Consider the following 25,754-nt stretch of genomic DNA (forward strand, 5'->3'; position numbering starts at 1 on the left):
ATCTAATTGATGAGCAACGAGATGAATCTCAGCTGCAGCTCACCCATTACCAACAAAGAGTAGCTCGGTATTTTAATTCAAAAGTCAAGGGGTGTAGACTTGAGCTGGGGGATTTGGTGCTCCGAAGGGTATTTCAAGCTAACAAAGATCCTAAAGACTTTGTATTGGGACCGAACTGGGACGACCCTATTAGATCGTGGAGATCTTTTGGGAAGGAACCTTCAAACTATCTTGTTTAAGTGGAGAATTGGTTCAACGATCATGGAACACTCAAAATCTTAAAAATTATTGTCAGTAATAGGAGGTCTTTGTTAGATTTAATGCATGTTGTTCTTTGTAAAGCTTAGTTATAAACACCATTTCACTTTGTTCGGTTTTGAATAATAAAGGGTTGCTACATATTTTAAACGTGGTACCAATTTTGTCACTTTATTCTCGTAATTCAGCATAAGTTGATTATGTAAAAGCAATCTAGAATATTATAAATTCTGATCACTTGGGGGGCATATAACCCTCAAACAATCTTTGAAACATTGGGCAAATTCAGGCTAAGATTTTTGCAACTTAGAATTTGGAAAATTGGTTACTCTACGACTTCTTAAAGCTTGAGTTTTCAAAGAAATTTTGAATACAAACTAATTTAAAAAAATTAAAAGCATAAGCAAAATCCTAGAACATAACTAGGTAAAAAATCCCGAAACTAAACCAGGTCCAAGGCCTAATCCCTAATAGGTCTACACGAATAGGGAATCAAACTCCTGGAGATAACCAGATCATCGATTAGAAATTAACTGGGCAAGCCATCAGGAAATTATACCTCGATCTAAAGTTACCCCTATAAATATTTGGATGTATAAGGACTATGAAGGTTCACAAACATAAGTACTTGATATAAAAGGGAGGAAAAAAGATTAGAGATATATTAAAATATGTGAATTATATTGAGGGTAAAAATTGTAGGAAATTGCATATTAGAGGACCTTTGTTTATTTTCATGTAATTTACATATTATCAAACAAACATGTAAATTCCTATAACATGCTTCTATGAAATTGATACAAAACAGAGTAAAGTAAAAAAACTTACATTACGCAAAAAAAATCCTTCCTTCAATCTCTCTAACGCTTGATTTCTTTTTGTAGTAGAGTACTTGTAACGACCCAAATTCACTAATAAGGCTTAAGGGCCTTGATTAGTATGTCTGGAGAGCATAATTGAATTATATGTGATTTAATGATTTAAAAGCATGTTATATGACCAATTGAATATTTGTGATGCATGACTATGCGTATTAGTATGCATGTAGGCCCTGATTAGGTTAGAAGGGCATAATCGTAATTTTGGCCCGTTGAGGGCATAACTGCGTATATTTGAGATAATTGATGAGACCACGTTATTATGTGGATATATCTGTAATCTGTGACTCGAGACGATCCTAGTGAGCAGTTTAGCAAAAAAGTCACGGCGGGGATTTATACCCGGCTTGGGGCAAGCCTGGGGGTATTTCTGGGAATTTGGAGAGTATATTGGGGTCAATTTTGATATTGAGGAATATAATTGGTGATTAGTTAGGTGTCGGGAAGTAAGTGGTAAATGATAGAGACACTCGAGGAATTAGCGGGAATTGGGTGAAATGACCAAAATGCCCCTAGGTTTATTTAAAGGCTTAGGGATAAAGGGGAGGGAAAATTGGTCATTTGGCTTATAAGGGATATGTATTATCAGGCTTTATGCCTTAGTGTATTGTGTAGAAGGGGCTGGAATTCTGAAAGAAAGAAAAGAAGGAAAAAGGAGAAATAGGAAGTCTATCTTTCTCTCTCTTGGTTTAGGCTTTTCTCCAACAGTTCTTGAGGTCTTTTGGGACAGAAACTCAGGGAGAGTCAGAGTAGAAGCTTGAGGTGAAGGTCCTTGGTCTGGCCTGAAGAACTAGAAAGGATTTAGCAAGGCCAATCCATTCATGTGAGGTAAGGTTTAGGGTAGTATTTAGTTCCTAGTATTGATGTTGAGCTGGTTTTCCTAAGCAAAATTCTGTGGGAATTCTAGGGAGTTGAGGCTGAAGATTTGAGGAGGAGAAGGCTAAGCAAGAGTGGGACACAACCTAGGCTAAGATCATCCATCAGAGGTAAGGAACTCAAGCTTAAGCTTTGTGATTTTTGTGGTTTTACTGAGTTTCTGAGTTTTGGGTCCAGCCATGGTGAATTCTATGTTTAGGGATGCATGTGATTGGGTTATGTGTATTTGGGATGCTTGGGATGAGTGGAGGATGTTGGTAGGCTTGTTTTTGTGTTTGGTTGAAGTTTGGAAGAGTTTTGGTAAGGTTTGTTTTGAGGACATTCGAAGGAGGAAGAATGCAGGAGTTGCTGTTCTGTGACTAGCGCTACAGCGCTAGCCTTTGGGCGCTGTAGCGCTAGGCCAAGTGTTCTGGGGCATTTTTAGGTTCTGCTTGTAGCGCTGTAGCACCCTCCAAAGAGAGCTGTAGTGCTACCCTGTTCCTAGAAAAGGGTTTTTGGGTTATTTTCAAGGGTTTTTGCCCGGGGGTTCGGGGTTTGATTCCACCACCCCGTTTGGTGGAATTAGAGCTTCTCGAGGGCTCGGAATTGATCTCGAGGCTAGGTTTTGGACTTTAGTTTTGGGGATGATTTTGATTTATGGTTGTGACTATGTGTGCGCTAAGGCTCGAGAGGGATCGTGCTTGAGGATCAATCGATCAAAGCCAACAAATCTAAAGGTAAGAAAACTGCACCCGGTTATGTGTTTGTGATGGGACTAAGTGCTCTCGATATCTGAATAATGTCATATATGGTATTACGACATGGGACATATGATAAACGGCCTAAGGGTGCCATAAATAATACTTGTGCACAGGGCGTGGATCAGCCACTGGTAGCCGAGGACAGCTTAACATTCACTGAGCTCAGTTTAAGCGGGCTGGAGTCAGTGGGATAAATAGAGGGTGCAGCCTAAGGGCATTAACCCCAGTTATCATATGTGGATTGATTATTGATATGACGTGATTTAATTGGTATGATGAATACTTGATTATCATGAATGCCTAAACTGTTGAGTACATGCTTATGCGATGTGAGTTATCTGACTGTTTGTTGATTGATTATGCTTTGTTATTGTGTTTTCTTGCTAGGCCTTGGCTCACGGGTGCTTCGTGGTGCAGGTAAAGGAAAAGGCAAGTTGAACCAATCCTGAGATGGAGAGCTGCAGGGCTGAATGTACATAGTCAGCTGTTCGGCCGCCACGACCGAGGAGTGGAACAGGACGAGAAATGTTTAACTACCTGTTTTGCCTTAGAGTGGCTAAACATTGTATTAAAATCTAAATTCTTTTGTAAACAGCCTTTAATCTATTATTTTTGGGATCCCATGTAAAAGGAAAATGATTATCTATAAGAGATGCAGCTTTTGAGACCAAAATCTTTTAACCCTAGTTCAACTATAGTTTCAGTAACACGTTTTGGATTAAATGACTTGATTAGCAAGTCTTGCACCTTTATAAACACACAGTGTAATGGTCTTGGCTATCCCTGGCGTTACAGTGCTATCAAGAGATTGAACTAGATCCACAACACAGTCTTCCCCACCAAGACTTTGATCAACCTAGAACTGGTGTTGGATGGTTCTCAACACATGAGACAGAGATCTAGAAGAGAAGAAGAAGAGAGCGAGTGGCCAAAAAAGGATTAGATTGTCCAGGTTTTCACTTACCCAATGAATAACCTCAGACTGACTTCTGAAAACCCCAGATATCATATTCCTTATATAGACAACTTAATGAGCTTTATTTAAATTAATTAAAAATAATAAACAAAAAATCAAAGCCTTGAACTCCCACAAATGGACTTGGGCCCAATCTCTTTGTGTTGAATTTAAATTCCAATTGGGCCTAACTTCAAAAACTTTTTATTTATTTATCTTTTAATCAAATAATTAAATCCTTATTCAAATTCACTAATTATAATTTGAAACTTGATTTAATATTATATATTTATATTGACACCAATTTATCACTATTAATAAATTTGCCCAAAGATTCTCTTTTATTAAAATTTTCCAAAATTGACCTAATAAACTTTAAAAATCCTAATTGATAATTAAATCAATTACTCGAGACATTCTAGATGATTTACTCAAAGGTGATGCAGGGACCATGAATTTACCATGAAATCAAGCTCCAATAAGTTACCATGAATTTATTTACGAATAATTTTACTACCTTATTAATTCCAAGTGACTCCACTATAGACTCAGAATTGAACTCTTGAATTCATAGAACGTATTTTCCAAACAACAAATACATTATCCATTGTTATAACCATTACAGTTAGTCAATCCTCTATCGATGACTTACTAACGAGATGGGTGCAAATTACCGTTTTACCCCTCATTAGTATTTTATCCTTAACTCCCACTAAGTTCCTTATAAATGATATTTCTAGGAACTTAATCACATAAATGAGATCTCAATCATTTAACCTTTTGGACAAAGCAGTTAAGGAAGTCATCTTTTCACTTCTCATATAGTAGTTATAGATTTCATATCTATGAATTATACTCCCACTCAATTACACTACTAAATCTCCAAGATGTAAGTATGGGCTAGACCGTAGGGTAAGCTGGTAATGAACAAGTCAAAATATTTAAATAATATAATTAGGAGAATATCCTAATTCATAATTAAGATCGACTTGACCTATGGTTAACGTTTTGACATTGTTTAGATTCGATAACAACGATAATTATTTATCTGTCAATAATCAATATCGGTCATAGTCCGATGTAACCAAATACATCCGATCTTATCTACTTGGTCAATTACTTGGACAAGACATCACACCCCGAATGTATAAGTAGATTATATTGTAGATTGCCTAATCAATGAAAATCCAATGCACTGATCTAATCTTAGGACTCATTCTTTTGAACATATAATTACAACTATAATCCACTGTGACCTAGTAACTTTAATTGCCACTATCCATATGTTCAGAATTTTATGAATGTTTGTATTATTCCAATAACCATGTAATGAAACAAGTAAGCAACATGGTTGTCAAACTAAATGATCTCTACTACTTTTATAGACAGTATAAAATTGCGTTATATGTTCGACATGGTTTTATAAGGGCATAAAACCCAACAAACTCCCACTTGCCCTTTTTAAAACAAATGAGACATGTTTATCAAAACCATTCATTCTACACGCTTCACAATTATTCTCTTTGCTTATATATTTGTAAAGTGATATGAAAGATTGCCATCCATTGCTGTCTTAATCACCTTAACATCATGCCTTCACCACACATCCTCAATGATATTTTCTCTCTATAAGCTTTGCTCTTTTGTGGCTTCGGCGTTCTTTCGAATTAACTATTGCCTCATTATTGTCACTAGACAAAATAAGTGGTTTATCCATTTTATGAATAACACTAAGATCAATATAGAACTTCCTCAGCCAGACTATTTCTTTAGCCGCTATAGACACAGCTATGTACTCAGCCACCAAGGTGGATTCTTAAATGGTAGATAGCCTAACGCTTCTCCAAATCACCACAATTGAGATGGAAAACAACCTATCACTTCTCCAGATCATAGCTCCACCCAAGAGTAAACATATTTTCTAGAAGTAGACTTCCTATCATCAACATCAATCTAAAATCTGAATCTGTGTAGCCTAACAGGTTCAAAGATTCACCTGAAAAGACTAACATATAGTTTTTATTCCGTCAAAGATACCGACCTCCATCTATTGTTCATTTCCAAGGTTTTACTGGCACTTGCTCACCACACCCACTGCATAGCAGATCTTTAGTCACAACAAACAACATTGCATACATTAGACTTCTAATTGCAAATGCATAAGGAATTTGTTCCATCGTTTCTTTTTTTTTGAGGAGTCTGTGGAGGCTGCTTAGAAAAATAAATCCCATGTCAAGACGCAAAACATCCTTCCTCAGAATTTGCTACAGAGTAACACCCAAGCACCTCACTTCAATAGGCCGCTTGAGTTAGAGCCAAAATTCAGTTATTTCTATCCCTGATGATCAGGATACCAAGAACACGCCTTGCTACAATGAACTCTCAAATTTCATTTCCAGCCAGTTCTTTATGCTTGATAATATTTGGACATTGTTTTAAATGAGTAAGATATCATCTACATAAAGGATTAAGAACACCACAATGTCTTTTTCCCTAAGTTGTTAAACACAAGGTTCAACTACATTTTTTTCAAAACCACAGGTCTTAGTGTTTCCATTTAACCTTAAGTTCCAGGAGCGCAAAGCTTGTTTAAGTCCATAGATTGACCTACTCAGGTTGCTGACTTTCTTGTCCAACTACTTAAAATCCTTCTGATTGATCCATGTTAATGGTCTCATCAAGATAGAAATTAAAAATGCTTCTTTGATGTCCATTTTCCTTATCTCTTAATCAAGAGTTGTGGCTGTGGATAAGACTATACTAAATTAATTTTAACATGGCTATCAGAGAAAAAAGTTTTCTCTAAGTCAATTTTCTTTCTCTGCCACGAGTCGAGCCTTAAATGTCTCGACCTTTCCATAAGCTCCCCTCTTCTTCTTATAGATCCACTTGCACCCCATGGGCCTAAAGTCCAATGATGCATCTACAAGATCTTAGACAAATTTAGAGTTCATAGACTCAATTTCCTAGTACTTGGCTTCCAGTCAAAGATCCCTTTCAGACCTACCCATTGCCTGTTTAAAGGCCAACATATCATTGCTACTTGTGTTCCCAACCAGCTTGTGGGTTTCACTATCCATTTCATAGGTACCGAGTTTCGAGAAACCCTCCCACTAAGACGAGGCATTGTGACTTTCTGACTTGGATTAGTGGTTTTTAAATCTACCTTGTTTGCATCGACTTCTGTCAGTGAGGATGGAACAATAGTTTATCATTTTTCCATATAATACTATTTTGCTATGAGACTTGAAATTCATTATTTAGTCGTTATCAAGAAAACTAACATTTGTAGAGCCAAACACTTTCTTGTCTACTAGACTATAAAATAGACCACCCTAAGTACCTTTAGGATAGCGAACAAACAAGAAAACCTTAGTTCGTTGTTTTAGCTTTCATACCTTTTTCCTCAGGACACTCCCAAATTCCATAATGATGTAAACCAGGTTCACGACCATTCCATAATTCTAGTGGTGTCTTGGAGACAGATTTGACATGGCCCAACATTTAAACAATGTCACATGCGGTCTAGGTAGTAGATCTCTAGAAAAGATCTGGGTAAGAAGTTGGTTGAGTTGAATAGCTTATCATAGGACACACATTTTCATAAACGCACAATTCACGCCGCTCAGCAACATCATTCTGTTGCAGAGTCTTTAAGGCAGTTGCTTTAGACAATTCTCCAAGTTCAATTAAATGATCTTGATTATAATTATCAAAATATCCTCCTCCCCAATCAGATCGCAAGATCTTTAACGCTTTACCTAATATGGTTTTAAAGCAATAGCAATGAATTTTTGAACTTCTTAACAAATTCTTAGAATTCCTATGCTTTACGTACTTACATGAGTCTCTAGAGCAATCGTCAACGAATGTGAAGAAACACTCATAACCACCCCTCGCTTGAACATTCATATGTCCCCAAACATTTGAATATACTAGCCCCAATGATTATTTTTCCCTTTCTATTATCACAGAAATGGACGCTTCATCATTTTGCTCTCTGGACTAGATTAAAAAACAGGTAGGTTACCCTAGGTGAGTTCCCTCATAGGCCGAGCCTTTGTTAGTCTTTGAATCCTATCATAGAAAATATGACCAAGGCGAAGATGCCATAGGTACGTCATTTCAAATGTTATTGACCATTTATCGTTTAACGATCCTAGATTTAGCTATCTTAAACAACTCATCATTTAGTACATAGGGTTTGCTTGGTTGAAATATGTATAGTCTGTTTTCCATACATCCAGCGCACAATTCACATCCATTTAAAGAAATAGGATTTTATTACTTGTGAAAGAAACTACAAATTGTTATTGATGTAATAAGAAAAACTGAAATTAGAATTTCCATTAAAAATCAGAATAAAATAAACATTGTCTTATAACAATATATTTATTTCCAAAATTCATTCAAGCTTATCATTTTGCCTTGTTTGATACAAACAACCCTTGATGGATTCCAAGCTTTGGCTTTTTATCCTTCATGACTTTCATAATGCTAAAAAGGTGTATAAAAAAGTACATGCATGTTTAGTAGATCTTGATACAGTGATCCAAAACCGAAGAATCATCCTCTAAAATCACATGCATCCAAGTTAAATATTTCATTATCTTAGTTTTCATATACCTTTAGCACTGGGCAATCTTGTCTCAATTCCTAGTCTCCTTGCAGTAGGAAACACTCCCCTTTAACACCCCCTTTAGTGTTCTTATAGTAAGGCCTTGCTCCATGATGCTTTGCAACATTTGCTGCCTTGCCAATGGTCTTCTTGTTAATTTTGTTTAAATTTCTTTTTCATTTCTCTTTGAAGAAGAAGCTTAAGGAAGCTTCTCCTTGAGCATATTTGGTAGTATTAGCCTTCTTTCCTTTGCTCAGTCCACACCCAACAATCCTCTTTGAAGGATTTGGTGATCATTACATAGGAAAAATAAGAATATTTTTGATTATCACAAACTCAATGTTGTCCATAATCAACACAATGTTGATGTTTATTTCTTGAGGTTCTCACCATAGAGAAACATTTTAGAGATTAGATAGAGTATGGGGTGGGAAGCCTAGAGTTATGATTATCAACTAAGTAGAAATTAATGCATTGCTTGACAAACATTTATTCATCAAAATTTTGAAATAGCATAACATACAAAATGTTTTGAGATAAGTAAAATAGTAAAACACTTATATTCAATGTCTTAGGTACTTTAACTAGCCATGAACCCATGTGTCCCGGTAGGTGAGAGTCACAAATATTCACTTAGTTAAATAAAGAAACATCTCAATCAATAAAACATCGTAGACTTTTATTAACTACCTACCCATCTGATCAAAGTAATGAAAACCCATGTGTCCTGGTAGGCGAGAGTCACAAATATTTCTTACTTTATGAGTTTGACCAATGGTTTTGATTATTATAGACTTAATTCCTATAGTCACTGTAGGGATGAGTCTATAGAAAGTCCATCTATAACTATCCATCCTAAAAAATTTAACCATGTTAAGAAGTCTAGTGGATATGTTTTGTTGGGAGATGAAATCAAAGCGCCATGAGGCCCCACTGAACTCTAACATTATAAATAGTGGAGATCGATTTCAAATTTTAAAACTCATTATTAAATCTTTTAGTACTTTATTCTTTTTGAAAAATATCAACTTAGTTTTCCAAATTATAAAAATAATTAATAAACCAACTTAAGTTTTTCAAATTATTAAAATAATCAATAAACCAACTTAGGTTTGCCAAATTATTAAAATAACCAATAAATAACTTAGGTTTGCCAAATTATTAAAATAATTAATAAAACCCACTTATGTTTTCCAAATTATTAAAATAATAATTAAACCATAATTTATAAGGTTTTCATTAATTCTAGAATTACCATTGAAAATTAATCCAAAAAATAGAATTAATTTGTTTCTAATAAATTATTAGGTCCAACTAAAAAGAACAACCTAATACAATTAAGTCCAATTTAGGTAAATGAGCCTTAACAATTCGAGCTTGCATGGAGGAGAGCTGGGTTCAGTATGTCGAACCCACTACTAAGGCTCCCTAACATCCACACAATGCCCAAAAAGACAGGAATTTGAACCTTCATTTTATGAATTGTTATTCAATTGATTAAGTCCAATCTACTAATGCAAAACAAATTGGCCATCACAAGTAAAACCACCCACAATAGAGGACTTTAAACATTACACATTCAATTTGGCTCAAATAAAACCTAACATTTTATGAAAGTTTTATTTGAGTTTCCCCAAATTTCTCAAAACAAAAATCGGGTCATCATTATACTTATATTTAAAGCCCAAATTCAAAAAATAATTTAAAATGATGTTTAATATGTTAATAATTGGACGGGCCTAACATGTTACTACATGAGCATGTAATATTAAATTATGCAAATATACCAGAATAATATACTATTTTGCAAAAATACAATAATTAATTAACATAGAATTCATCAGACAAAATTCAATATAATTAATTATACAAGCTGCAAAATATTAAATTAATAAATATAGAACTTATCAAACAAAATTCAAGTTTAAATAATTAATTTAAACTACGCTGTTAAATTGTTAGGAATGAACAAGATAAAATATTTTAACCAATTTTAAAATATCTTTTAACCAAATTTAAAATATCCAGAATTATTAGATAACTGATTTCAAATATTTTAAACAATAAAAATATCTTGAATAATCAGATAACCAATTTTAATATTTCAATGATAAGAATATAAAAAAAATCTTAAAATATCATGATTATTAGATAACCAATCCAAAATATTTTAAAAGGCTAAAATATCTAAAATAATTAGATAATCTATTTAAATATTTTAATATTAACGACACAAAATATCTAATATTAAAAATTAAAAAATAATAAAAAAACTTAATTAATTTTTTTTTGGTGAAAAATCTTGCTTTGGGCCCCGCGCGAGGCCGTCCTAGGGATGTCTTACGGATCCGTATGGACGTCATATAGCCTTGGGGTTCCGAGGACTTTTTACTGTGTGCCCGATACACAAACTGCCCAATAAGTCCAAAAAAATCAAAAGTATGTGTAGTTTTTCAATCCTAAAACACCCAAATTATTGCTAAATTTACATAAATCAAGTTATATATTATCAAACAAACATGTTCATTAAAGAAAATAAACTAGCAACCTGACTCTAATACCAGTTGTAGGAAATTGCATATTAGATGATCTTTGTTTATTATCATGTAATTTACATATTATCAAAGAAACTTGTAAATTCCGAGAACATGCTCCTATAAAATTGATACAAAACAGAGTAAAGTAAAGAAACTTACATTACGCAACGGAACTGGAGCAACTCCTTCCTTCAATCACTCTAACCCTTGATTCTTTTATGTAGTGGAGTATTATCAAGAGATTGAACTAGATCAGCAACATAGTCTTCGTCACCAAGCCTTTTATCAACCTAGAACTATCGTGGGCTAGTTCTCCGCACATGAGAAAGAGATCTTGAAGAGAAGAAGAAAAGAGTGAGTGGCCAAGAAAGGATTAGACTGTCTAGATTTTCACTTACCCAATGAATCAACTTAGACTAATCCATGAAAAATCTAGATATCGAATTCCTTATATAGGAAACTAAATGAGCTTTATTAAAATTTAAATTAATTAAAAATAATTTAACAAAATATCAAAGCTTTGGGCTCCCACAAATGGACTTTGGCCCAATCTCTTTGTTTTGAATTTAAATCCCAATTGGGTCTAATTTGAAAATCTTCTTATTTATTTATCTTTTAATTAATTAATTAAATCCTTATTCAAATTAACTAATTATAATTTGAAACTTGATTTAATATTATTTATTTATATTGACACCAATTTATCAACATTAATAATTTTTCCCAAAGATTGTCTTTTATTCTCTAAATCTCATTTCTCTAATTTTTTTTTCACAAATTGACCTTGTCAACTTTAAAAATGTTAATTGATAATTAAATAAATTAATTGAGACCTTCTAGATGACATACTCAAAGGAGATGCGGGGACCATGGATCCATGAAATGAAGCTCCAATAAGTTATCGTAAATTTATTTATGAATTATATCACTACCTTACTAATCTCGTGTGACTCCACTATAGACTCGGAATTGAGCTCTTGAATTCATCGAACGCATTTTCCAAACAATAAATAAGTTATCTATTGTTATAACCATTATAGTCAGTCAATCCTCTATCGATGACTTACTGACGAGTTGGGTGCAAATTACCGTTTTACCCCTCATTAGTATTTTATCCTTAACTCCCACTAAGTTATAAATGATATTTCTGTTAACTTATTCACAAAAATGAGATCTCAATCATTTAAACTTTTGAACAAAGGAATTAAGGAAGTCATCTTTTCACTTCTCATATAGTAGTTATAGATTTCATATCTATGAATAATACTCCCACTCAATTACACTATTAAATCTCCAAGATGTAAGTATGGGCTAGACCGTAGGGTAAGCAGGTAATGAACAAGTCAAAATATTTAAATAATATAATTAGCAGAATATCATCACTCATAATTAAGATCGACTTGACCTATGGTCAACGTTTTGACATTGTTTAGATTCGATAACAATGATACTTATTTTTCTATCAATAATAAATATTGGTCCTAGTCCGATGTAACCAAATACATTCGATCTTATCTACTTGTTCAATGCCTTGGAGAAGAGATCACACCTTGAATGTGTAAGTAGATCATATCTTAGATTGCCTAATTAGTGAAAATCCAATGTACTGTTCTAATCTCAGGACTCGTTCTTTTGAACATATAATTACAACTATAATCCTCTATATCCTAGTCACTATAATTGTAACTATCCATATGTTCAGGATTTTATGATTGTTTGTATTATTACAATAATCATGTCATAAAACAAGCAAGCAACACGGTTGTTAAACTAAATGATTTCTACTACTTTCATAGACAATATAAAATCACGTTACATGTCTGACATGGTTTTATTAGGGCATAAAACCCAACAAAATATGTGAATTATGTTGAGGGTAAAATTAATTTCGAATTAAAAGCCCAAGGGAAATTGTCTTGGCCTAAAAGGCCCACATACACATAGTTCTTAGCCCAATATAATAAAAAATATATATTTAAAAGAGGCCCCCCTTCATCCCTGAGCTTCAGTAACATGCCCCCGCGATGACATTTCTTCCTCCTCGGTCCCTGCCGTAGCTCCAGAAACGTCGGCTGTATCCACAGTCTCTTTTGATAACCGGTCCTGCACATGGCGAGGTAGCACCCCCAAAGTTTCACATCCTGGAATGATAAATCCCCTTCTTGGTTATACGCCTAGACCCGATAGAACATTTCTTCTAAATAGTTCTTCACATCAGCAGTGTCCCCCTTGGCCTCGACCTTCGCAAGCCTCTACTTGAGACTATCAACTTCTGCAAGCTTCTCCTTAAGATCGTTGACCTCGATTTGAAGCTGGTCCTGGTGTCAGATAATCTCCAAAGCTTGTGCTTTTGCAATTCGCTCATTCTTGTAGGAGTTCTCCAGGGCACTGTTCGCCTCATTCAGGGCGGCCTTCATGGCGTTGGCTTCCACTAAGGTGATCTGCACCTCCCCCAAGGTGGTCCTGGTCTCATCAACCTTAGCTCAAACCCTAGCGATGCCACAGATCTAAGCCATGCAAGACTGCAAACAATGAATAAAGAAGGGTTAGTTTATGAAGGAATGGTACTAGAAGAAGAGGATAAGTATAATACTTACTATCAGATTCATCCCCAACATAAAGTCAAGGAAAATCATTGATGGTCTTGACTTGGTCGCTTGTAACTCTTTGACGCTGGCCACACTCGCATGCTTCATTAGATGGATTACAATTTCCTAATATGAGTCACACAGAGGCTTTGGATATTTTTCCTCCTTCATGAGGGGAACTGGGATAGTGACAACCGAGGCTTTGGTTTAAATGACATGTGGGATAGGATTTGGGTCGCGAAGAGCAGGTGGAGGAGCTAGTAGGGTCATGACTACGGTGGGCTGAGGCTGCTGCTATTTTTGTACGGAGCTGGCACCCTTGTCTTTAGCAAGAGACCATGTTGCAGCTCCAGCTGTGGGAGTGGTTTTCTTCAAAATCCTCTGCCTCTTTACAGTTTGTCCAATTTTGAGAGCATCCCTTAGATTCATATCTTCGTTTGCAAAAAAGCGAGCAGAAGATTCAGAATCAAGGAATGGTTAGTCATGATAACACAAAATAAAGAGTAACAAAATAAGAACCTTACCCTCCGAACTAGAGGAGGAAATTACTATGTTCAGTTCCGGGTAATGGACCGGGCCGAAGGAGGGGGAGATTATAGTATTACTACATTATGGGACCTATGGGGTTCGGGCTCTTCATATGGACAAGACTTGCGCTCAGCCTGCCTAATAACCAGAGTAAATGTATCATGATACGGGGAAGGCCATGACAAATTTTTTGTTCCATACTGTTAAAAAATAGTGGACCTAAAATGCAAGGTATTATCTACAAATACAGTACATCTAGGGTAGCCATAATCATGACGTAAGACTAGCTGATCAACAAACTGGAGTACGGTTACATCAAGGTCCGGATCAACTGAATGTCGGCTCATGAGTTGCTTCATATTGAACTAGACTAAACTAAAACTGGCATAATCCGAGTTTATTTATCTTTAGGGATTACCTTGGACGGTGGTGCCAGTTGCTGCCCTAGATTTAACACGACCATGACCAGAATCTTGTCTATCTTCAGAAACTTTTCTCTTATGCACCAACGATGCGACCTCTTCTTCTTCCTCAACCTCCTCAACGACTAAGGGGTGATCCTGGGGAGGAGGGACCTCTGGGAGGGGGCCTCTAGCCCTGATGGCTAGTGTCTGATCCTTTTTGATGAGCTTAGAGGCCACCATGGTGGCGTCATTCGCCACCATCCTAAACTCTTTCTCATTGGGAGGAGCACTGGCCAGAGTATGGTATTGAACTCCGAGGGTCTTAGACCCCTCCGTTCTCTTGTATATAGATGCACAAGGTGACAACTTGATCATAATAAGTTTTAACTTGGTTAATATAAAGAACTAAAGTACTAAGTTCAAAAAAGCTGGGAAACTTACGAGGACAGTTGAAGTATTGGTGAGTTCAGTCCTTGAACCCGTTTAACATAAACAATTTGTCTTTTTAGTAATTCGAGTTGCTGGGGAGGTCGATGACACTATTAGATTTAGGAAACCGGGTGAGGTAATCGTCACCTCAGGTTTTAGTGTTTGGGTTGACTTACAGACAGAAAAAATACATAATGTCCACTGGAGTGGGGATCTCCCACTCGTTCTTGAGGATTAAATATTTTAACCCCACGAGAGGCCATATGAATTAGGGGGGAGCTATAATGGAGTAAGCTTGGCATAGTTAGGAAACCTACAAAGTACTGGTCTAGCGGTACGAAGGCACTTGCTTTCAGGTGCTCATCATTCCAGGCCCCCAAGTCATCTTCCAACGGGTCACAAATCAATTTTCCTTCCAAAGGAGGTCGAACATAAAATTCGGGGGTCATCTCTATCACACGGCACATCATAATCTTGTTGACCTTGTCCTGAGTTGTTATTCGAGACATAATCAGCTTGACCTCATAGAACCTCTCAAGTCTTACCTCGACCTTCCTCTCCACCATTGGACCGAAGTTGGGAATAGGGGTCTCTAGGGTGACCTACTTATCCTTACCTTGAGAAGAGGAGCTTGTCATAGTATTTTTCTGAGGGGCCATGATAAAGCTGTTAGCTCGCTTGATTACAAAATGATCCATTAGAGGCGACTTGGGAATATAACCTAACTCTAATAGCGGATGAAATGGCAACCTAAATTTCTAAGGCTTCATTACTCGACCTAAGGCATATAACACACACATCCCTAGTTCACGCGCCCGCCTCTCAGGAAGGTCCTAAATTTTTGGGATACGCGTGTCAGAACGTAGTGGTTTCGAAAGGCGGTTTAATGCCAAACCGCCTCAATACTGTAACCCTTAAACTACCCAAAATTTAACTTGAAACCCTTGAATCTTAAAACCTAGATATTTAAATATTCGTTCTTTAAACCCAAAAAATCACCCATTTTTTATGCATTATTTCTAATTGAACATACCACTATTGGTTTTGGCCTATAAAAAATCCACACTAAACTCAAACAGAAACAAAGTAAGGCAAAAGCACTGGAAAATTTCATAAAACTTGGTGAAAATGAGAAAATGAAATTTTAACTAGGAAGAGCATGCTTACAAATTGGTTTCTTGATCGATGAGTGAAGTAAGAACATAAAGTTTTTGAAAAATCAGAGAGTGATGATCTGGGGATCTCTGGGAAAAGAGGGATTTCAGAAAGTTTGAGTGTTTCGAGAAGAAGAGAGGCTGAAGGAAAATTTCGAATGCAAAGGCTGCTAATTTCAGGTTCTTCTATTCTATTTATACGTAAACTTCAGGGAAAAATCTGAGCCACATGACTAAAGCAGAAAAATATCCGAGGGCCAAAATTAAATAAACCAAATGCCATCAAAAATTTGACAACACAACTGTCACATTACTCAAAACCTAAAAAAGTGCCTATGACAGACAAACACGTGTCTTATACTAGAGTGAGTGGGTGGGCATGTTTTCTCATAACAGAAGCCAAAAAGCCCTACAATGCATGTCAGAAGCGACATCACATAAGAGCAGAAGCTTGGGGGAAAAGTGTTGTACCCCAAAAATACGGGCTAAATTACTCAACACGAGGTACATCTGAGAAACGAGCGCATGAAGAAAATGTACATATAAGGTATTTTCTTAACTTCGGAGTGAGTAGCTCGAGATTACTTAACAGTCTGTGAGAACCCCAATTGAAAGATCGCCTCTTACGACAACAACTTAGTTTGAGGTACATATTGTTCTGATCGCCCTCGTGAAACTCTGAACATGAACTGCGTCAGTTCACATTGGTCTTACAACATTCAGCTCTAGGAGCACGTTCAGCTTGAGGAAGCCTGACTATGACGCACAATGAAGGATCCCAAAAGACTCGAAGATTCCTTAATCTCCTAATAAATGCCCAAACTTTATTATGTATTTATTACCTGGTATAACAGATATAGAATTATTAGGTAGTTATGTATTTATGTACATGGGAAGTTATCCAAACTTGTGAGTTACCATATTAATGAACGGTTACCCAATACTGCCCACCATTTTTTTCCCTATAAATATTGTGGAAATGGAAAGTAAAAAGGACCGTCATTCTGTATGCCAAAACTCTGCTGAAATTTTCATAGGAAATTTCATCGAGACTCCAAAATAGATCAATAAGAGTGACTTGTGGACTAAGTGGATTTTAACCACCGAACCATATAACATCGTGTGAGTGCTTCGCATTCTTGTTTCTTGTTATTTCATACACATGGTTTACAAAAAGCTTAATATCTTTGTCTCGAATTTCTAAATCCCCTGTTGATGAAAAAATGCGTCAACACTCATATAATCCACATAATCGCATACTTATTCAATTCATTAATTTGTTATTACTCCATGTACCCTACCAGCACGATAATCAAGGCACTAAGCCTTATTAGGAATTTTGGGACATTATAGTATTAATGATTAAATGTTTCTAAATTCATGGTATAAATATTTAATCAATCTTTATGTAATTATCAAGATTTGCATTCATATTTTGAATATGGTTCTTTAATTATCAAGATTTGCATTCATACTTTGAATATGGTTCTTGATTAGTCTCTAGAGTATTTAATATTGAATTAATTCCATTAATCATTGTTGATATATGCTATTGTGAGCCATAAATTTCCAACAATTAAAATCTCTATTACTAATTACTTTTGTTTTGTGTTTTGCATAATCAACAATGAGGGTTATTTTCTCATCTTGTACAACTAAAAAATCTTTGCTTCGAGATTTGGAATAGATTTAATAATCTTTAACCACACATGGGAGTTGGTTGACCTTCCAAAATGGTAAAAAAAAATTGGGTGTAAATGGGTGTTTCGAAGGAAATATCATATCGATGGCATCATACAAACCTTCAATGGTAGATTACTAGTCAAAGGTTTTAGACAAAAAGAAGGAATACATTATTTTGACACATATGCACTGGTAGCAAGGACAACTTTAATTAGATTATTATTTGCCTTATCATCAATATATAACCTTCATGTTCATCAAATGGATGCCAAGACAAAATTCCTTAATCGAGAGCTCGATGAAGAGGTCTATATAGAACAACCAAAGAGTTTTTTATTCAATGGAATGAACATAAAGTGTGTAGACTTATTAAATCATTATATGGTTCAAAACAAGCACCAAAACAATGACATGATAAGTTTGATAAAGCAAACGTATGGGTTTAGACACTACAAGACAGGCAAGTGCTTATATTCAATGACTTGTGATGACTATGTCATACTAGTGTGTCTTTATGTTGATTTTGAGTAATGACATTAAAGTGATAATAGAAACAAAGAAGTTTCTGTCTTCTACCTCTAAAATGAAAGACCTTGGAGAGGTAGAAACCATTCTTGGTATAAAGGTTAATAAAAATAGTGGGGGTTATGCTTTGAGCAAGCCCATTATGTCGAGAAAGTGCTTGAAAAATTTAGTCATTTTAAAATCAAAGAGGCAAATACACCATTTGATTCAAACACGGAGCTTGAAAAGAATGGAGGAAGAGCAATGGCTCAACTTATGCGAATTCATTAAGGATCCTAATGTACACCGCTCATTGTACTAGAGTGGGCATTGTATATGTGGCTAGTAAACTTATTAGGTTTCTTAGCACTCCAAGTATTGAGCATTGGAGGGCTATTGAGAGGGTATCTTAAGCATACCATATATGTTAGCCTCCATTACTCAAATTTTCCTAAGATACTTGAAGGATATTCCAATGCAAGTTGGATATCGGGTGTGGGAGACAATCTCTCAACCATCGGTTGAGTAATTACACTTGGTGGAGGTGCCATTCTTGGGGTTCTAAGAAACAAACTTTTATATCACACTCATCCATGGGTAACCCAACTCCAAACTTGTAAACATCAAGAGAAAGAGTTCAATGAGTAAGAACAAGCCATTGATAAGGGGATAGTTTTCAACATTAAACAATTGTGAGTGCCATCCAAGTTATAAATTAAGAAAATATGCTATAAGAACTTCACCTATGTGAACTTAGAGGTGGTGTCGCCTCTCATGGGAGTTAGAGTTTCTCCTATAAAGTTCATGAATGGATGAGAAAATGACCATGTTAGTGATGAGAAATAAAGTGGGGAAACAAATGATCAAGTAGAGGTGTGTAAGGTATCGTCAGTTTTATCACGAGAATAGTTTGTTCAAGCTTGTAAGCAACCAATGATTTCGATAAGGCTTTAAGGTACTTTCATTAAGGTAAAGTTCAAGTCGAATGACACTTTATTTGAGGCACCAATACTGTTTCTAAGATAGAGGTAAATGTTTGTATCTAACAAAGTGAGGGAATGTTAGGATTGGTTAAAATACAAAGTCTAAGCTGTATTACATAAGCTATGTGTAAAACCCTAACAATTTCACATAATGTAGGTGTAAAATTTGGTTTTTATATTGCAGGCATTCAAAAATTGTAATTTTGAGTCCAAATTGATATATTGAGGTGTCTAAGGATGCCAAAAAAGTTTGGGAGCATTTGGAGTTGTTTAAGGTCACTTTTGAGACGTTGGACCTGCCTATGTGTCGTTGCATCGCCCCTTATCGGTGATGCATCACCTAAAAACTTAAGGTTTGGGCGCGACGCAACAAGTGTTAGTATTGTTGGGGGTTAGGCTATAAACACCTTTGATTTGTGATACAACTAAAGAGAAACTATACAAGTAATCAACCTTTAGATATAGTAAAACATAAGTTACATAAACACAAATGAGATCAAGTTTAGAGTAGACCTTGTTGACTCAAAGTATTCATGATATTATTTTGATGATATACAATACAAATATTTGGTTATTATTTGTTACTAACTTTTTCTTGACTTGGTAGTAGACAAGAACACTATTCCAAGAAATCAAAGAACCAAGGATTCCAAGAAGTTTTGAAAGGCTGAAAGAACTCAAGACTAAGCGTGGTTAAAGTTTACATATTTTCTTTAGTCTTGTAAGAAGAGTTGCATGTATCACTTATGATTTAATCACTCGTTTGCTCAATTCTTTTTCATTAAAAGTTTTACTAAAAGTAATTTTTGAAAGAAAATTATTTTTAAGAGATTCATTAAAAATATGATAGTCTAAAATTTATATAATTTTCCTTAGAAGAGAAATACTTGTTTTATAAATATCTCCATAGTAATATAACTATTTTACAATATAAAACAATGTTATAAATTTTGTGGTAACAACTTAGAACAAAACAATGATTAAAAAGCTAACTGCCTAGTTGTGGGCTTCGCAGTGTGGCAACTTTTATTTGAATGTACGACTCCAACGACGCTTTTGGCTGGTCGTCAGGTTGTTCACCCGACTTATGTCAGAGACCCCCAAAATTCCCCCAACGACTCTTTTTCTCTTCACTCTATAAATAGACTCATTTCTAGACTTAATTCAGAGAAAATATTAGTCATATATCATAGTATTGAGCCATTACAAGTGTTTAAGCATTTATACTCTTCATCCATTTCAAAACACTTCTTCATAGACATTGAGCCAAATTTGTGATTATCTTCATTAGTGTGTTTACATCTCTCTCTAGGTTCTTACATTATATTTTATCAATCTAAGAGAGAGTTATGCTTTATTCTTGCACTTTCATAAACATTTCATTGTATTGAGGTGAGATTGGCACCGGTATTGTAAACTACCCTGTATAGGTGAGATTGGCCCTTCAATAATTCGAGTGAGGTTGATAGTCCTTGTGATAAAATATTATAGATGTTTTGGGTAAGACCTTGGTCAAAATTCCTCAGATGCAAAGGATTGACCAAGTCCATAACTTGATCTGGTATTAGAACTCAAAGCTCGTGCTAGCTTTGATGACCAAGGACTAGGTGAATTTAGTTTCACCGAACCTTGTAATATCGAGAGTTTACATTTCTATAATCTTAAACTCCTTTACATTTGTGCTTACTTGATTACTTACATTGGTTTTATCTATTTATTGAATGAAAGTTTCACTAAGTTGCTAAAAATAGATGGTTAAGTTTTAAATTTGGCATTTTTCTTTAAATTTCCAATTCACCCCCCTCTTGGAAGCATATCTTGGTCTAACAATTAGTATCAAAGCCATGTTATTATATTTAATTATATTTTACAATCTATAGTATTGCGTTTCCAAGTACTTTGCGAAATTGCATGCTAGAAGGTTTCAACACAACTAGGGCTCCTATTTTCAATGGTGTAGACTTTCCTTATTGGAAAATTTGGATGGAAACTTATCTTCAATCTATTGATTATGAATTATGGCATATTGTTTGTGATGGGCCTTATGTCCCTAAGCATATAGTGAATGATAAGGAAGTAGTCAAATAATACAAAGATTTTGATGAAAATGACAAGAAAATGCTATCAAAAAATGCTAAGGCTAAGTATGCTCTCATTTTTGGTTTACATAGAGATATTTTTAAAAATAGTGAGCAAGCTACTTCGACTCATGATATGAGGAAAATGCTAGAAGTTACTCATCAAGGGACTAGCTCCATGAAAGAAACTAAAATTCAAATTTTTGTTACTCAATATGAAAATTTCAAAATGTATGCAAATGAAACTATTGCTACTATGTATACTCACTTCACTACTAGTACTAATGGCTTAAACTTTCTTGGGAAGGAACTCCCTCAAAAGGAGATGGTAAGCAAAATCTTATGAAGTCTAAACAAAATCCATCAATCGAAAGTGGTAGCCATTCAAGAAGCTAAAGATCTCAAAAACTTACCATTGGAGGAACTCATTGGCCCACTCATGAACCATGAATCTTTTTAAATGCTAGTTAAGAAGAAAAGGAAGTTGAGAAAAAGAAAAAGAAAATTGCCTTAAAATCCACCTCATGTGATTATGATGATGAAAATGATGAGGATATGATCAACAACATGAATGATATGGCTCTCTTCTCAAAGAAGTACAAAAAGTTCATGAAGAGCTATGGTGAGAAGACTTTCAATGGAAGTGACTCAAAAGAAAGAAGAAGCAAATAAAAACTACCTATTTGCTTTGAATGCAAGAAACCTGGCCACATGAAAATGGGTTGTCCTTCTAGAAAGAAGAATTGGAGAAAATAGATGTTGGTTGAGTGGATCAACAGTGATGAGGAAGATTCTTACAAGGAAGAACAAAATGAAGTAGCCAACATGTGCATGATGTCCATTGATAATGAGGTAGGTACTATTGACCATGAAATTGATAGTGAAAGTGATAATGATATTATTGTGATGCCTTATGAAGAGCTATCAAATTCTTTTCAAGAGTTACTTGATGACTTTGAAAAGTTTCTTGCTAGGAACTTAATCCAAAAACAAAAGATCACCTTGTTATTAAATGACATTGATGCTTTGAAAATTAAAAGCTAAAGCGGAGGACCTGACTAAAGGTAAAGAAACTTTTTTTTGGAAGTCAAAGTTGTGTGGTTTCCAAAAGTGGTCTAGGGCATAACCCTGGCTTAAAAAAAATACCTTAGAAACTACTTTGTTAAATCATCTAGTTCATCAAACATGACACACACTTAATGTAATCAAGATGGTCACACTAAATCATATTTCCATATGAAGAAAGCTACATACTTCGGCAAAGTTGCATGAGTTCCAAAGAGTTTAAAAGCTAACATGAAAGGACCCAAAGTCTTGTGGGTACCAAAAATCATGAACTAATTTGCTTTTGTAGGTATCAATAAGGAAGAACAAAAACCAATGGTTCTTGGATAGTGGTTGTTCAAAGCACATGACCGGTGATCCCTCATGATTTTCAAGCTTCACGAATAAAGAAAGTGGTTTTTTCACCTCTGGGGACAATTCAAAAGGAATAATCTTGGGCGTGTGAAATATTAGTAATGAATTCTCTCATAAAATTGAGAATGTGTTAGTTTTCGATAATCTCAAGCATAACTTGCTTAGTATAAGTCAATTATGTGATAAAGGTTTTCGTGTTGTGTTTGAATCATCAAAATGCTCCATAGAAAGCATCTCAACTAATGAAGTTGTCTTTCTTGGAGAAAGAAAGGATAATGTCTATATTATTAATGTAGATTCTTTTGATCACTCAAGTAAATGTCTTTTTTCTATAAGTGATAACTTTTGGTTATGGCATAGAAGATTAGGTCATGCAAGCATGAACTCTATCCAAAATTAGCTAGAAAAGATCTTGTTGTAGGTTTGCCTCCTATATCCTTTGTCAAAGATAAGATGTGTGATGCATGCCAATTAGGAAAGCAAATCAAATCATCTTTTCATTCCAAGAAAGAAATTTCAACTTCTAGACCTTTGGAGTTACTGCATGTAGATATTTTTGGTCCTACTAGGATTGCAAGTTTAGGAGGTATACATTATGCATTTGTCATTGTTGATGATTTTTCAAGATATACATGGGTTTTGTTTCTAACTTTCAAAAATGATGTTTGCAAACCATTGTTAAATTTTGTAAAAATGTGCAAAATGAAAAGGCTACATCGTCATATCTATTAGAAGTGATCATGGTGGTGAGTTTTACAATACTGCACTTGAATATTTTTGCAATGAAAATGGATTTAATAATAAATTTTCATCTCCTAGAACTTCTCAACAAAATGGTGTTGCAGAACGAAAGAATAGAACTATTCAAGAAATGGCTAGGTTAATGCTCAATGAAAACATTTTTCCAAAATATTTTTTGGTCAAGGCCGTCAATACCTAATGCTATATTCTTAATAGAGTTTTCATTAGACCTTAAATGGATAAGACTCCTTATGAACTTTGGAGAGGAAGAAAATCCAATGTTTGTTACTTTCGAGTTTTTGGTTGCAAATGTTTTATTTTGAATACCAAAGATAACTTAGGAAAGTTTGATGCAAAATCTGATATTGGTATTTTTATTGGTTATTCAATTACTAGAAAAGCATATCGTGTTTTTAATAAAAGAACAAATGTGGTAGAAGAATAAATACATGTTGCGTTTGATGAGACTAACTTTCCTACAAGAAAAGAAAATGGAGATGATGATGTTGTAGGTTTGAAAGATGAAGTTCAAAAACTCAATCTTGAAGAAACTTCTAAAGCTCCCTCTCAATCCTCAAAAGAGGAGACACCGATAGAAAAGGTAAATGAAAACCAAGGTATGCATTCTAACATTCCCTTAGAGTGGAAATATCAAAATGCTTATCATAATGACCTAAGTCTAGGTGACCTTTCTCAAGGTTTCACAACTAGAGCCTCCCATAGGAATATATGTAATAATATGACATATGTTTCTCAAATTGATCCTAAAAGCTTCAAAGAAGTCGAACATGATGTGTTTTGGATATTGGCTATGCATGAAGAACTTAATCAATTTGAAAGAAATGATATTTTGGAGTTAGCTCCAAAATTTTCACATCAATCGATTATTGGAACCAAATGGATTTTTACAAATAAGGTAGATGGGCATGAGACCGTTGTGCGTAACAAGGCTAGATTAGTGGCCCAATGTTACAATCAAAAATAAGGAATTGATTATGAGGAAACCTTTGCCCCGGTAGCAAGATTATAGTCCATTAGGATGTTACTACCTTTTGCATGCCACAAGAACTTTGTCTTGTATCAAATGGATGTTAAAAGTGCATTCTTAAATGGTTACATTTTAAAAGAGGTCTTTGTCTCTCAACCCCTCAGTTTTCAAAATCACAAACACTCTAACCATGTTTTTAGCTTGAAAAAGGCTTTGTATGGCTTAAAGCAAGCTCCTAAAGCTTGGTATGATAGGCTAAGCATTTTCTTACTTTCAAATAGTTTTTCAATTGGTAAATCGAACAATACACTTTTCATTAAAAGAAAAGCCACAGAATTCATTATAGTACAAATCTATGTTGATATTATTTTTGGTGCTACTAATGATTTTTTTTGTTAAGAATTTTTCTAAGTGTATGCATAGTGAGTTTAAAATGGGCATGATGGGAGAACTCAACTTCTTTATTGGACTTCAAATCAAGCAACAAGAAGATAGCATCTTTTTTAGTCAAGCTAAGTACATCAAGGATTTACTTAAAAAGTTTGACTTAGAAAACGCAAAAGCAATGCCAACTCCCATGAGTACATCCATTAAAATGGACAATGATGAGAAAGGTAAGGAAGTTGACATCACCTATAGTTTAACCTAAAGTTTAAGAATATTAATTATAACATAAGGTTTAATTAATGACTTATTATGAAGGTGATATTTATTATAATATAAGGTTTAAATAAACCCAATAAGGAAATGACACTTGTCATATGTATGTTTAATGAATAATTAAGTATTTTGAGGAATAAACTTATTAAGAGTAATATTTGAATATCCTAGGGTCTGCCAGCAGCTTTGAAATCGTTAGAGGATTTAGTCAAGGTTGTTTACTCAATTCAAATTAAGCTGAAAAAGTGTAATTACATGTATAATATTTCAGCGTATGTTGATATATCGCAGCACTAGGGGGCGATATATCGCCATACGGGGATACAAAAAACACGTAACTTTGCACGGTCACCTCGACGAGCCTCGGGCATATTAGCCCAGGCGATATATCGCCTACTAGGGGCAATATATCGGCTCATGGGCATGATTTTTGAACATTTTTTAAACCGAGCTTAATTTATTCTTTAACCTCTTGATAAGTCCAGAATCTTTTTGACCGAGTCTTCAGCCTCTGCTGAACGATTATTCAAAGGTTTTTCAATTAAAAAGCCATTATTTTATTCAAGTTAAATGAAGATCTTTTCATTCTTGAACTCTATAAATAGGACCTAGTACCCAGCCATTTATTCATTCATCAAGCTAAGTTCAGAGTCTGCAAGCTGCTAGGTTATTTTAGAGTGATAATCACTTAGGTTGGGGTTATAAGATTTATCCTTATAAGCTTAATAAACAC

The sequence above is a fragment of the Humulus lupulus genome, chromosome 3 (genome assembly GCF_963169125.1).
Source record: "Humulus lupulus chromosome 3, drHumLupu1.1, whole genome shotgun sequence".
NCBI classification, from domain to species: Eukaryota; Viridiplantae; Streptophyta; class Magnoliopsida; order Rosales; family Cannabaceae; genus Humulus; species Humulus lupulus.